Here is a 13,484-nt window from a genome sequence, read left to right on the forward strand (position 1 = left end):
CGGATTGGGAAAAGTACAGAGAAAGGAGTAGCAACTTTCTACAGAAGACACCATGAAACCTTCTGCTGCATTACACCAGTAGGCATATCATTAACTGCATTTAAACAAGTACCAAGCTCAGGGGTTGATGTAATTAGTAGATGCTAAGAAAATTGTAAGTAATGCTACATGTCATGCAAGGAAAATATTTGTGTTAATGAAAAGAATTATATGTTTTTTTGCAAAGATATTTTTTCTGTAGAGCAAGTACTATGATGGATGTACCGTAAAATACCGAGCGTGTGCCCTCGCTTGTGTGAGCACCCCCCTCCTATTTTACGAAAATTTTGATATTTTTGGCAATAATTGTATTGCCGCACGCGAAGCTGGGCAAGTGGGCAGCGCGCGCGTGGCCTAACGGTTATCGCGCTTGCTTTCCAAGCTGAAAGCCAGGGTTCGATTCCTGGCCGCGGAGGCACATTTTTTGTTGAGTCTGTAAAGTAATGTTCTGGTAAATTCGAGAACCGTGTTGCTTGTTCGAGGTCGGAATGTTCTACACGCCGAACCTTCCACGCCGATTATTCCAGAAGCCCACACGTGTACATAAGGGGCTCCGCGTGGCGATCTGCAGCCAGTCTCGCCCCAGCGCTCGATCCTGCGGTTTCGCCGACTTCGACGCCCGCGACGCTTTGTTATTATCTTTTGTACTCTTTTATTTTTGGCACAAGTTCGCCACATTAAACGTTTATTTCTTCCTGTTCATCTGTTGTTTTCGGTCACCACCCGTGACAGTATAAGCACTATTGCCCCCACCCTCGGTTTCCGTCGAACAAACTTACCGTAACCCAGCAGTGGTTTTTCTTTCTTTTATAGATTTCTTGTAGTAACAGGATTCTTTCATATAAAACAAAAATATATGTTATTATTTAGCTTTGTTCTGGGCTCTTTTGCTGTGGCAGTGCTTGGAGGCAATATGAAGTCAAGCGAATGCAATCGAAGACGGAAAGGAGCCCGACACGCAACCGCCATCTTCGCTTCGCCTGCGTCAAGAGCTGTTGTCTTTGTGCAGAAGAAAATCGAATTCGTGGAGTGGCATCGGGAAAATGGCAAGAATGTGTATTTGACTTTGCGCCATTTCAAGTTGGACCGTAAGAAAATCCGCGAGCGGGAGGAGAAGTACGAAGTTTTAAAACTAAAAGAACTTTGGAAAGAGCAAGCTCCGGTGCAACATCGTAAACATGTACAAAACAATGGTTTGAATGGACACACCTGCGAATAGAACCAACAACCTCGGGGGTACAGTTTGGATTGCCAACACCGGCAGTGCTAGGCAGGGGTTCACGGTTGCTTTGACAGCCTGCGCCTATGGCCACAAGCTACCAGCGTTCGTCATCCTTAAGGAGCCAAGCAGGAAGGTCCCAGCAAGAGCCTTGATGAGCCTCCATATACCAGGTGAGAACCTTTTTGCTTGCGACCTTATGACTTAGGAATGCTACGCATTGTGAGGTGCGGCCTCACAATGCATAGCATTCCTCAGTCATAAAGTCGCAAAAAGGTGCTCACCTGGTATACGGAGGCTCATCGAGGCTCTTGCTGAGATCTTCCCGCTTACCCCTCTTTCTTGTTTTTTCATCCCTAGCGAATGTTTGCGTCACAGTTTCCAAGAATGGATTGGATGACAACCGAAAAGTTATACGGGTGGCTAGGGAGGATATGGGGCCCAAACATTGACAACGGGCTGCGACTGCTAGTGTTAGGCCAGGCGTCCATACGTAAGACCCCGGCGGCTAAAGACACAATCGAGGAGTGCGACACTGACGTCGTGTACGTGCCAGCTTGATGCGCCAGTCTGCTTCAGCCCACAGACGTGTTCTGAAATAAGTCTTTCAAGGCCAGTCTTCGAAGGACCTGGGAGGCCTTTATGAAAAAAGAAAAGAGGACTCCGAAAGGCAATCTGCAAAACCCATCATGGCAGGACGTCCTGGACCTCGTAGCCGAGGGTGTTCTTCCGCCCCGTAAGGACCTGTCGCGCGTTTGTTCAAAGGGTGTGGCATCGCAAACGCGCTCGACTGGTCCGAAGAGGGCGATCTGCACAAGCGGCTCTCCGACATCGGTGCCGTTGTCTCCGAAGACCCTGACGAGCTGAAGGCCAAATGTCTGCATCTCACTTTTGGCTCGAACTCCGAAGAATCTTATTGCGGATTCGACAGCGAATGATGCGAACGCCAGACGCTCTGTTATGAATCTTTTGCAGATGAAAAAATGAATGCTATTAAATAAACTTCTTTTTTTTTTCAGACGATGCAGACTGGCTGTTCGTTTTCCGTTTTACTGGTTGCCATTTTGTGGACGCCATCTTGAATTTTGGTCCCGGTTCGACCAAGGGCCCCCTCCATATTTTGGAGGAATTTATCTCTAAATATAGGGGGGAGTGCTTGCCCAGTATTTTATGGTAATGTAAACACAGACAGTAATGAAAAGCCTTAGAATTCCATCCTTACAAAATGCGATGCATTAAAGAATGTAGCATGAAAATTGAGGCATACCTTATAGTTGAAATACATGCTGCCGGATTTCGCAGGAGCTTGGATCATGATGTGCTTCCCGTCGACAGCACCAAGGCAATTCGTAAACTGCCAGCTCCTTCTGAAGGCCTCGGCAACCTGAAGCCACGCATTTGTATCTGGTTTCTGGAAAGAGACAGGATACAAGAACTTAAAAGGCTCACTTGGAGTTCCAAACGTTTCCATGCTTAATATTAGGCACACACACATAGTGACTAACACTCATATTTCCAGACATTGATTCAGGTAATCCATATATAAATGTTTATAATGAAATACAATGTTACCCCTCAGGTAGCAGCTGTGCCGTCAATCTAAACATGTGGGCTTGCCAAGAAGGTTTCTCCCAGTCTGCCACAACCACTGTTGATGGGCTGCTTTGACGAAAATATCAGCAATTGCTGGTGGCACCAGATGGAACTAACCTAGATTTAAGTTATAAGTGCCTTAAATGCCTTGTTGCAATCCCACCCAACCTTAACACTGCCACAAAAGCGCTCAACTTTTGCGGAAGAGTGCTATCTTAACGGCTACTACTTAAGATACTTATCACATGATGGGACCTATCCAACGACCAGACAGTGGCATGAGGAAATAGATGGACCACTCAAGTAGCTTCTTGATTGCCGAGTCTGTTTTGCAAGTGCAACAGTATCAAAGAGCAAGTTGCAATATCACCGACTCGTTTAATTCCAGTCACTTGTTTCATTGCCAGAAAAGTAAGCATGTTCAAGGCAACAGTTTCATTTCTAATACATGTGACTGCAATGTGTACAAAAAACAAATGCTTTTGTAAAACACAAACACAAAGAATGTGACCTTGATAAAATAACTAAGTAATTTGCAGCTTCCCCTTTGATATCGGTAGACGACGAAAACAGACACAGCCATAAGTCATCCACCTGAGCAGTCCATATACTCTCCTCCACCCCGATCTGGTTATTGGGTACGTATGATCACAAGATGAGCATTTGAAAATTATAGCTGCTAGAACAGCACATCTCGTTGAAAGTTTGTTGCTCCCGTGGGGGTATTATGGTTGGGCAGGACTGCAGCAAGCCAGTTTAAGGAACTTATACTTGTACAGTCGCGTATAAAAGAAACACGAATGATGGAGCTACAGCCTCTCGCTCTCGTCGCACCATTCAACGGTAGCCAGCGGAAGCTCGCGCACAAGCGCTTACTGTCGTGAGCTTCGAAAGTAGTGGCGGTGCCGAGAGGTCGGCCCTGTCGAAAATTGTGATTCGCACAGTGATTTGTTTCAGAGTTCCAGGAGCCTTTGCAGAGTTGGCAAAGCGGTGGACGCTTATCACATGACCAGCAACACGTGCAGAAAGAGGAACAAAAAGAAAAACATCCGCTTTATATTTATCTTGACGTGACATGATGATTCACGCTTTCGCGTGGGTTTGACTGTTTTTTGTGCGGCAAGAAACGCACAAACAAGAAGTGATACCATTTTTTATTTCTATTTAGACGTGTGGGCAGGCCGAGGCCACGATTATATACTTCGCATTGCTTTTCCAACTCTGCAAAGGTTCACCGCTTAGTGCCGTATGTGGCAAAACTCTGAAACGATCGAATCACTGCGCGAATCCCATTTTCCGACAGGGTCGGCCGCCCGGCACCGTCACAGCTCTCGAAGTGCACCATAGTCTGTGCATGTGCGAGAGATTTCGCTGGCGACGAGAGCGAGGCTGTCGCTCCACCTTTTGCGTTCCTTTTATACGCGGCTGTACATCGAATGCTGGTTCTAGGTTGGGCTGCCTCCGCTCTTTTTGATTTCTTGCAAAATCTGTTTTTCTACGGCTATGGAAATTATGTTTCACAAAGTGCGAAGACGTCTTCAGTTGAAACTACTGATCCCGACACCCAAACAGATTGTGCTATTAATAAGCACTGCCCTTACACACCCATTTATATGACCGTGCTGCATCATAACGTTGATAGGTCCAGACTTTGCATGCTGTTGATTAACTTTGCTTAAACACATGCACTTAACTGTGACACAGTGTCGACATTCTGCGCTTCACGCATGTGCAGTCACCTTAAATAGGGCTCTTTGTAGGAAATGGTACTTACAGCCATGTACAGTGGCTGCAGTCTTTTCCACAGAGCTCTGCAAGTGTCGCGAATAGCCGACCGTGCGGTGGATATGGCCACTCTGAATGAGAAGGCAATGTCCTGCACCAGGTCACCGGATGACATATATCTGCAATGGGAATTCAAAAATTTGGTTTTAAATTGTGGTAGAAGTTGTGAAACGAGAATTGTGATAATGAACATACTAATATAACGGAGAGAACAACTTGAATGTTTCACAGTTTGCAATTAATGAGTTTGTAGCCCAACAGTCGTGGTCAATTTGGTGTCTACTAACACTAAACATAGAAGGACTGGTCTAGGCAGTGTATGCTTAGAAGGTGGACAGCAGAGGTCCGTTAAGGGATACTTCAAGAAAATTAGAAATATTCCCGTCGTGTTCAAAAATAGGTTGAATATGATCCACAATACCCGTAAATGACAATCGCACATTTGTATTTTGAGCCTGGTGGCTGTATTTTTCGTTATAAACGGCCCACTCTGGCAAGCGCCCAAAGAAGGCCCAGCGGAGACCACCTGACATCCAACGCAATTGTGACGTAGGTCGTCTCGGGACGAGCAACGCTACGGCGAGGCTGACGCCGAGAGGATGGCCTTGTCGTTCCAGCCACCGAAGCGACTGCTTTTGTACGAATTTTGAGTGACGGGTTAATCTTCTATAATTTTGTAGGGAGACAATAGCGACTTCTGCGACACACAAAAGGCATTCTCGGGAAGGGGGGAGTTCCTCCTTCCTTTCTTCTCTCGTCGTGGCCGGAGGCGAGACACTCACCGTCACTAGCTGTCAAGGTCCCTAGACGGGCATTACAAACGAGGTGTTAGTGATATCCACCAGGTGCTCTCTGCTAATCGTTTAATTAGTTTTAAAATTCCTTTTCGTGACTTTTTTTAACAAGATATTGGTATGTTCGATGCGATACTGCTCGTTTGAACACATATAGACCAACAAATGAGCGCCGAAATTTCGTTGTAGTATCCCATTAAGTATAGGTAGAAGAAATGTTATGTGGCACAACAACGACTGAAGCGCGAAACACATGTACGACGAAACCGTTCGGTCCGACGTCCGATCAGGCAATACGACAATCGGAAGCAAGAGTTTTCAACGCTCTCCGGTGCTACGAAAACCCTCCCCAACGAAGGTCATTCCAGCAGTTCGCACGTTGAATCGCACGGTTTCGTTTCGCACGGTTTCGTGTGTTTCGCGCTTTATGGATGTGACACACTGATGAGTGGACCCAATATTCGCAACATCTACTCGAAAATGCATAAAACTGTAAAAGTATGTTCTAGAATGTGCTGAGAATCCCAAATAAGCATGCATGCACCTTCCTTAATATGTCCACACACACAGCCTGCTATTTGTTAATACCTTAGCGTCATGGCCAGCCGCTCCCCTGGGCAGATGGGTGTAACAAGTTAGTGGCGCCCCCCTCCAGTCCGCCCGTCTGCGGCCGCCTGGCTCGGCGGGCAACATTGTTCATCGCACTAATAAACGCCGTTGAGCGCACGCGCTCCAGTCAGTCATCGTCCACCCTCAACCAGGCTGCGTGTCGTCTCTTCTCGGCCGGTGCTTCGGCCCCCTTCGTCCACGTTCGAGAAAGATCGTGACACTGGCGACGAGGAACCGTGGCACTGGAGGCCACCAACGTGCACGGTTCGGCCCACGCCGCCGAGAGAGTCGCAACACCGCCGCCCGCTCCTGTCGCCATGCCGCTCTACGGGAGGCTTGAGCCGTTCGACGGAGATGGGTCCGCCTGGCCAGTCTACGAAGAACAACTCCACGTGTTCTTCCGGGCGAATGACACGCCCGAGGGGAAACAACGGGACATCTTCCTGGCCAGCTGCGGGACCCGTGTCTTCAGCCTCCTGCTCGACCTCCCCAAGCCGGCCACGCCGCACGTCAAAACGCTGGGTGAGCTGCTCGCCACGCTGCGCTCGCACTTCAGCCCGGCGCCGTCCACGCTTATGGAGCGGTTCCGCTTTAACAACCGGAGCCGCCAGGACGGGGAGACCCTCGGGCAGTTCGTCGCTGCGCTACGAGGGTTAGCGAGCACCTGCGCCTTCGGCGACCAGTTGGACTCGCTACTCCGGGACCGGTTCGTCTGCGGCATCAACAACTCCGCCATGCAGACGAGACTCCTGGAGCTCCCCGACCCCTCGCTGGACGACGCGGTGAAGGCAGCGCTGGCGATGGAAGCAGCAGCGAAAGACGCCAGCGAGATAGCGCGTGCGGCCGGCTCACCGGCGACGGAAGCGGCGGTGAACAAGATGGCGGCAAGGAGCGGTGCCTGCAGCCGCTGCGGTGCTGCCCACTCCCCGGTCACAGTGCCAGTTCGTCCACGCACAATGTTTCACGTGCGGGAGAACTGGGCACCTCGCACGTGTCTGCCGAGGGGGGAGGACGAGCGGCGGCCAGCAGCAGCAGCAGCAGCCTGGTTCAAGCCCGGGTTCCAGCCAAGCCCGCGGCCAGGGTGGTCGTCGCAAGAGAACGCGGCGGGGACGAGCGGCACCAGGCCCGGGTTCGTCTTCAGCCAGGGTCCACGTCGTGGCCGAGGACCCGCAGATTTTCGACGTGTGGCACACCAACAGACTTCCATCGTCTGTGCCACCATACTTGGTGTCCGTCGAAATCTGCGGCCACCCCATCACCATGGAGCTGGACACAGGGGCCAGCGTGTCGGTCATGCCCGGGAAGCTGTTCAAGCGGACCTTCCCCGGCGTGTCCATCGAGGCGTCTGACGTCATGCTGCGCAGCTACTCCGGTCAGCTTTCCCAGGTCCAGGGTCGGGCCCAAGTCAGCGTTCGCCTTGGCGACAGGGAGGCAATCCTTCCCCTTTACTTAACCAAGGGGTCGTCGCCGACGCTGCTGGGCCGAAACTGGATTCACTCGCTGGGTGTTCGGCTGCCGGAGTACCAAGAAGCTGCACTGCACGTGGTGCAAGACGTCCCGAGCCTCCTGACCGACTTCCAGTCCCTGTTCCAGCCCGGGGTGGGCACCTTCGCCGGCACGACGGTCGGCATCCACATACCCGAGGGAGCCCGGCCTCGGTTTTTCAAGCCGCGGACGCTGCCGTTCGCCCTGAAGGACGGGGTCACCCAGGAGCTGCAACGGCTGCAGCGAGAGGGAATCCTGGTGCCCGTCAAGTCTTCCGAGTGGGCTGCACCGATTGTTCCAGTCCTCAAGCGAGACGGCCGCGTCAGGATCTGCGGGGACTTCAAGGTCACCATCAACCCCGTCGCTACCGTCGAAAAGTACCCGCTGCCACGGGTAGAAGATCTCTGGTCAGCTCTGTCCGGGGGACAGAAGTTCACCAAGCTCGACCTCCGAGATGCCTACCAGCAGCTGGTGCTCCAGGATGCCGCCCGGAAGTATGTCACCATTTCGACTACTATGGGACTCTTCCAGTACACGCGCCTACCGTTCGGCGTGGCCTCAGCCCCAGCCATCTTCCAGAGAGAGATGGACAACCTCTTCAGGGGCATGAGGCACGTGGCGGTGTACTTGGACGACATCCTGGTTACCGGTACCGACGACGGGGACCACCTGCAGAACCTGCGCAAAGTCCTGACACGACTACAGGACGCCGGTCTCAAGCTGAGGCTGGACAAGTGCGTGTTCCTGACCCCCAGCGTGGAGTACCTGGGACACATCATCTCCCAGGCTGGCCTGGCCCCGGCACCCCGCAAGATTGAGGCCGTGCTCAAGGCACCGAAGCCCAAGAGCAAAAAGGAGCTTCAGAGCTACCTCGGCCTCATCAACTTCTACAGGAGGTTCCTGCCCAACCTTTCGACGCATCTGGAGCCGCTGCATCGACTGCTTCGTGACGGTCAGCAGTGGGCCTGGAAGAAGGAGCAGGACTTGGCCTTCCAGCACAGCAAGGAGCTGGTCGTTAAGGCTCCAGTGCTGGTGCACTTCGACCCGGCCAAGCCTGTAGTCCTCACCGTGGATGCATCGCCGTATGGGGTAGGAGCCGTCCTGTCGCACCGGGGTCAGGATGGTCAGGAACGCCCTGTGGCGTTTGCTTCTCGTCGGCTTCATGCGGCGGAGCAACGCTACAGCCAGCTCGACAAAGAAGGCTTGGCCCTCATCTTCGGGGTCCAGCGCTTCCACCAGTACCTGTGGGGCCGGCAGTTCGAGGCAGTCACGGACCACAAGCCGCTGCTGGGGCTGCTGGGACCTGACAAGGCGGTCCCAGTGCAAGCCTCGCCTCGTGTGGTACGCTGGGCCTTGACGCTGGCAGCCTACAGGTACAAGCTGGTCTACCGCCCTGGGAAGGACTTGGGACCTGCCGATGCCCTGAGCCGCCTGCCCCTGCCGGAGGTGCGTGCTGCCGTTCCAGAGCCAGCTGACGTGTTCCTGCTGGAGCGGGCCTACCCGGGGGTGCTCACCAGGACTGCGGTGGCGCAGGCGACCAGCCGGGACCCGGTCCTGTCTCAGGTGGTCAAGGCGGTTGCCCGAGGGGAGGAGCTGCGTCACCAGGCGTACAGCCACAAGACCGCCGAGCTGAGCTTGGAGCAAGGCTGCCTCCTGTGGGGTTCCAGGGTGGTGATTCCACAAAGTCTGCGGGCCAAGGTGCTGCAGCTGCTGCACGCGGGGCATCCTGGCATTGAAAAGACAAAAATGGTGGCACGGTCGCACGTTTGGTGGCCTGGCTTGGACCAGGACATCGTGCACCAGGTGCAAGGCTGCCAGGTCTGCCAGGAGAACCAGCGAGCCTCGCGCCACGTGGAGATCACCCCCTGGCCGTTCCCACAGAGGCCGTGGTCCCGCTTGCACGTGGACTATGCGGGACCCTTCAAGGGCCACTACTTCCTGGTGGTAGTGGACGCCTTCTCCAAGTGGGTGGAGGCACTGCCAGTCACCAGTCCCTCGGCAAGCGCGACCATTGCGGCTCTGCGGCAGGTCTTCGCGGCGCAGGGATTGCCGGACATTATCGTGTCTGATAATGGTCCCGCTTTTGCCAGCGCCGAGTACCTGGACTGGCTGCAGAGGAATGGAATCCGCCGGATGCTGGTTCCGCCGTACCACCCCGCTTCCAATGGTGCGGCCGAGCGAGTGGTCCAGACCATCAAGGACAAGCTCAAGAGGAGCCAGCCCGGGGATTTCCGAACGCAGGTGGCCCGGGTACTGTTTCAGTACCGGACCACACCGCACGAGGTCACTGGCCGTGCCCCCTGCGAGCTTCTGCTGGGCCGGATGGTCAAGACCCCCCTGGACGTCTTGCATCCAGACCTCCGGTCCACGGCGCTCCTGAAGCAGCTGAAGCAGAAGCTGGCTGCTGACCGAGGGTGCCGTCCCGGGCCTTTGCCGGAGCCGGGAGCGTCGGTGTACGCCAGGAACTTCCGTCCTGGCCCACCCTGGTCTGCCGGGCGTGTGGTGTCACCAGCGAGCGCCTCATCGCTGCTCGTCCGCATGCCCGACGGGACCACCTGGCACCGGCACGCCGACCATGTCAGGCCTCGCCTCGGGACCTGGCTTCCACCCTCGGCCGTCGCTTCAGAGGACCAGCCTGCAGGGGGCCCAACAACAGCACCGGTAGCGGCCGGCGGAGCGCCATCCACCCCGGAGGCGACAAGCGTCGACACTCCTGTGGCACCAGTTGGACCGGTGCCACTCCCAAATCCGGTCACTGCAGCTCCACCGGGTGGAGCACAACCAAGTCAGGCAGCGCCCGGCGTTGCCACACCTGGCCCGTCGACACCAGTGCCCAGGCGGAGTGCACGGCAGAGGAGGCCACCTGACCGCTACTCGCCGGGGTGACCTTCATCGTCGACAGGCCGGGACTTGGCACGACCAGACACCGAGATGGTGTCGGCCGTGTGTGTTTCTTCATGTATTTTGTTTTAGGAAAAACAAACTGGGGGGGAGGAGTGTAACAAGTTAGTGGCGCCCCCCTCCAGTCCGCCCGTCTGCGGCCGCCTGGCTCGGCGGGCAACATTGTTCATCGCACTAATAAACGCCGTTGAGCGCACGCGCTCCAGTCAGTCATCGTCCACCCTCAACCAGGCTGCGTGTCGTCTCTTCTCGGCGGGAGCTTCGGCCCCCTTCGTCCACGTTCGAGAAAGATCGTGACAATGGGCTCTCTGCATAAATAGGACCTTTCAAGGTCCGCATGAAGAAGCCTCAGAATAAAGTCAAATTGAAGTGGCGTCATCCGGTAGAACTTTTTAAAATACAGCAGGTCCCCGTCACGCATCCTTCGCATCTGAAATAAAAAGGAAACAATACAGATTACCAATCATTTAGGACACTGCAAACATTAGTCCACTAGGCAACACACAAACAGCATCTTTGTCCACATGAGAACAGCACTGACTTAAGAACATCTTTAGTCCACTTATGTGGATAACAGGTAAGAAGCTCGCACATTTGTACAGACATAAGTAGTAGGATTGTATAGGGCAGGGGTGGTCAAGCTGCGGCTCTTCGGGTGTTGAAGTGCGGCTCGCGGCTCGCTTCTCTCTTCCTCCGCCCCCTCCCCCGCCTCCCTCCAAAGAGAAATGGAACGCTTTTTATATCGAAAGACAGGTTGCAGTTTGGTAGTCTTCTGCTACTGCTACCTTATGTACAGTCGGGATGCTTTTGACTCGGATAGATTGAAAGTGGTTACAGTTTCGTTTATTGCTCTGAGCAGACGTTTGCCCCCCCTTCTTGCCCTCCCCCCCCCCCCCCCCCGGTGCTCTTGGAAATTTCGCGGTTTTGTTTGCGGCTCTTCGGCCGGGTCAGCCTGGCCACCGCTGGTATAGGGTGTCACTGTAAAACGCACCGCAAAAGTCTGCTGCGCCTGTACGCAGGAAGCACACATCTTCTACGAAAATGTATTGAGCGGCGGATGTACTCACAGAAAAAGTGTGGGCGGAGTTCAGTTTAAGCAAAAATTAAGAACAACCTTTTCGTGGAGGGCATCAATGTAGACCAACGCACACAACCTAGAGTGGTGCTCGTTGCTCGCACGAAACCGGTAAGAAATAACAGCCACAGTCGAAAGCCAATTTGTCGAAGGGCGTTTGGTTGAATAGGCCAATTCACATTGGAATGACTAGTTGAAGGACAATTCGTCGAAAAGGCCAACTCGTCGTCACTCGTCGGAGGCCACTTCATGGCCATATTGGAATTAGCTCCTTTATCAGAACACAGATACACACTAGAAATATTGTCATTGGTACGTTTGGCGTCTACGGTCCTGTCGGCGAGGGTTCAATAGAGCGTTTGCGATATTACCCAAACACCAAAGGGCATTTTGGGAATGTAGCTGCATGCGCCACAGCAGCTTGCTCTTGGCTGTACAAAATTATTTGAAGTTAATAACAAAAATAAGGCAACGAAGAGCGCACGTCCAAAGAGGTATTTGCTCCCAACGTCTACTGCTGCAGATGCAAGCATGCGCAGCACATGGAACTACAAATCCAGCAGGCTCCTTGGCACTTGGCAATTTGGCAAATGGTTTATTGGTGCTTCATAAAAATGTTGTTAAAAAGAATGTTTGCTTCTTCGGTCAAAACTCTTGGTAGCAACTTTGGAAGACATTTCGTACAAAGAGCACAAATTAAACAAGGATAAAAAAAAAAAGAATGAGGATGACACAATCTTGCACTTGTCTCAAAGCCCGGTTCTATCTTTGCCTTTTTGTAGATATCCCTTCACTATTCTAACCTAACCAGGATGCTCTACTTTGTCAAGAAAATGTATGAGACTGGAGGGCAAAAAGTAGTAAGATACAATTATAAAAAGACATTCGCCTTGTACCGTCTTCTAGCCAAGTCGACAAATCGCCTTCGCAATTTGCAATTGCCCTTCGCCGAGTTGTCCTATTTGACTAATTGAATTTCGACGAGTTGGCCAATCCCTCTGTCACTGGAGTGAGAGCAAAGCACCCCAAACAACGAGCTCGGCTTGTAGCATTTCCTGCAGTACAACATAAGGTGAAGGAGTACATACTAGCTGTAGCCAAAGTCAAAGTTAAACTGAGTTGGTCACAAGAAGGCTGCAGGGAATGACATTGTAGCCAAGAGCGAAAACTCCTAAAACAGCAGGAAAAGAACAGTCCCACGACCCAAGGCAGTTGCAAAGATGACAGAGGGTGTAGTGCGATTGTCGTTGTCGGCTCCGAGTTTATATCGTTAGTGACGTGTCCTCGTGCTGTATAAAGTGTCAACAGTAATAATCTAGGTACTCTGATCAAAAGGAAGCTCATTGTTGTCACTTCAAAACGGTGGGTAGAATTGCTCATTCACCGTGTTCACAGTGACTACAGTCACACCAAAGGTGATGGCATGCTCGCGCATATGGTTGCGCCTTCTCCTAAAGAGCAGCAACGCTTGTGAAGGCCCGTGTTGCAACATCATAGTATGCCAAACTAAGGTAACACTTTGCCAACATTCATAGTGCGTCCCCACAATACGCAGCCTTTCTCCCGTGCGGATGTCGACGCCAGCCTTATCACTATTGGGTCTAACCAGAGGCCTATAAAGCCGGGGTCCTGCCCTTGCCAGCACATCATGTGGTTTGTACTGGTCACCGGTTACATCGCCCCAAATCCCAGACCGTGTCCAACCTGCCCTCACTGCGAGAAGGCAGTTCATGAGAATGTGACCGCCCTACAATGCAACCTATGTGACCAATCCCTAGTGAAAAATACACCAGCTCGAGGGCTGGTGTGACTTGATGTTACACCAGACTTTTTCACAGATGTGATTTGGGACGTTTTCTGGTGTGACACCAGAAACCTGGTGTTCTGTTGTGACACCAGAAATCTGATGTGTGGGAATGACACCAGAAGTCTGGTGTTCTGATGTTACACCAGAAATCTGGTGTTCTGGCGGGACATCAGGTTT

At 52.7% G+C, this 13,484-nt stretch overlaps 1 pseudogene; it reads left to right on the forward strand.

Moving 5' to 3' along the window:
• The first annotated feature begins 1,638 nt into the window (after window positions 1–1,638).
• Window positions 1,639–2,196, forward strand: LOC120849506 (annotated as a pseudogene).
• Window positions 2,197–13,484: the final 11,288 nt, after the last annotated feature.

The sequence above is a fragment of the Ixodes scapularis genome, unplaced genomic scaffold (genome assembly GCF_016920785.2).
Source record: "Ixodes scapularis isolate PalLabHiFi unplaced genomic scaffold, ASM1692078v2 PGA_scaffold0__279_contigs__length_252992795, whole genome shotgun sequence".
NCBI lineage: Eukaryota > Metazoa > Arthropoda > Arachnida > Ixodida > Ixodidae > Ixodes > Ixodes scapularis.